The 2,355-nt window shown below is 49.4% G+C and overlaps 1 protein-coding gene across 6 annotated transcripts in view; it reads right to left on the bottom strand.

Annotated features, from left to right (window-relative positions):
- Window positions 1-2,355, bottom strand: part of NDRG1 (N-myc downstream regulated 1) — a 56,437-nt gene that overhangs the window by 2,175 nt on the left and 51,907 nt on the right. The gene's annotated exons all lie outside the window — the stretch shown is intronic.

Here is a 2,355-nt window from a genome sequence, read left to right as displayed (position 1 = left end):
CTGAGCCCCCGCCCCCCCCCCCCCCCAGCCCCATCAAATGGGAATACTACCACTGACGCCCTGGCGGCAGCGCCGGGGTGTGTGCCCACCACCCTGTAAGGTCAACAACTGCCAGAGCGGGGAGGACGTTCAAGGTTGGCCAGGCTAATCCCTGCACGCCACAGGCTGGAAGCCAAGGCCACACAGAGTGGTCAGCTGTCATCTCTTCCTTCAGGAAGCCTGTGAGCTCCCAGGTACTATCAACGGCACTGTCCACTCCAAAGGATTTAAAATGCCCTTGAACACAGCAGGTGGCTTATAAGGTGGAATGAAGACAGAAAAATCCCCCCGCCTGTACTGGGTGGAATAGCAACCCCCCAAACTCATGTCCACCGGAACCTCAGACTGGAACCTTCTTTGGAAATAGGGTCTTTTCAGATCTATTTAGATACGATGAGGTCACCCTGGGTTGGGGTGAACTCTAATGCCATGGCTGGTTTCCTCTTAAGAAGAGGAGACACAGGTACACACGGGGAGAAGCCATGTGGAGACAGGGCAGAGATCAGAGTGATGCAGCTACAAGCCAAGGACTGCTGGCAACCACCAGAAGCTGGGACAAGGCAAGGAAGGATTCTTCTTAGAATCTCTGGCGGGAGCATGACCCTGCCCACATCCTGATTTTGGACTTCTAGCCTCTAGAACTGTAGCACTGTGAGAGAATAAATTTCTGTTGTTTTAAGCCACCCAGTTTGTGGGGATTTGTTATGGCAGCCCTGGGAAACTACTACACCACCCAACTGAAGCATCATTGCCAAGGCCATATTGAATAATGGATATCACACACTGAGGCGGCTGATAAATACACAGGCATGCAGGGGTTACGTTATTCGCTCAGTGGGCATAGGTGTTGGCTTTCTGTGGCAGACACCCACAGACAGAATTCATTCTTGCGGTACCGAATCCTCTTCTTACAGAGCTGGTTGCTGAATCCAGAAAAAACTTGGGATCAATCCTACATCTGTTGCTCACATATTTTCTCTGAGCCCCTATTTCTTGACCCCAGATCTGGGGGCTTGCTGACCTTGCAGGGCTCTGGTGACCCTAGCATGGTGTCATGGATGCTGAGGGCTCATCATACCGGCCCACTGCCGTGAGCAGGCACTCGGGAAATGAATAATTACTTGGTCTTTGGTTGATACCTCCAGCTCTCTCTGCTGTCTTTCCCTACGACCTGCAGGATGCTGCAGCCTTCTGGAAATAGAAGCTTATGGGGGGGGAGAAAACAAGGCCTGCCTTTCACTTCCTTTCTCCCCAGAATGCACTTTCAAAGCAGAACTCTAAACCCAGGGCAGGTCCAAGACAAACGAGCTGCAATTCGTGGCTGCAAAAAGGTACCCGAAGGCCTTCCCTAGTTACTGCTTTGCCTGCACACTTTCTCAGAGGGAGAGAGGCTGCAAACACAGGAGACCCAGAAGCAGATGTTTTCCGTTGGAAGAGGGCATGTTGGGACAGGGATCCTGTCCGAAGCATGTAAATCAGGCTCGGCCACTCTAGAAACTAAACACGGCTGAGGCCAACCTTAAGACTGCAGTCAGTTGACCAAACATAACATTACTATTTTAAATGAGCAAGCAGTTTAAGCCTCAGCAAAAAAAAAAGGGGGGGGAAGTGATTAGACGCTCAGACTTCCTTGGTAAGGTGGGCACATGAATTATAATTCCAGGCAGCAGACAGAAAGAACCCAAAGAACCACGTCAGGGCCGGAACCGTGGCCGACACACCAACATATACCAACGGCGGCTGCTGCCCAGCCGTGTGCTTACACTCGCTGTTGTCTGTCCTGGTCATGGGACTACATTTCTGAAAATGTGTCTGTGAATAAATGTCTGTAAATAAACGATAATCATAACGCAAGAAGCTCCAAGTTCTTTCATTGTGCCTCTATTTATCCTTCAATTCCCAAATCTAATGATTTAGCAAGGACATGCTCTGTCTTGAATGTAAGTGACTTTATCACCCACTTACTCAGAGCTTTACAGTTTTCAAAGAACTTTCACAGATCCCCTCGGTGCTCCTTACTCAATCTCTCAAAGCCTCAGTTTCATCATTTGTAAATGAGGATAAGAGTATCTCCTAGGATTATTGTGATGATTAAATAAGAAAAAAATAAAGGATTTATTAATCTTTCATCACTACCACCATCGTTACCACCATCGTCACCACCACCATCACCACCACCACCACCATCACCATCACCACCATCACCATCACCATCACCATCACCCTCACCATCACCACCATCACCATCAGCATCACCACCGTCACCACCATCACCATCACCATCACCATCACCATCATCACCATCACCGTCACCAC

This window comes from Physeter macrocephalus, unplaced genomic scaffold (assembly GCF_002837175.3).
Source record: "Physeter macrocephalus isolate SW-GA unplaced genomic scaffold, ASM283717v5 random_47, whole genome shotgun sequence".
In the NCBI taxonomy this organism is placed as follows: domain Eukaryota; kingdom Metazoa; phylum Chordata; class Mammalia; order Artiodactyla; family Physeteridae; genus Physeter; species Physeter macrocephalus.
This window is presented reverse-complemented; position numbering and strand designations above follow the sequence as displayed.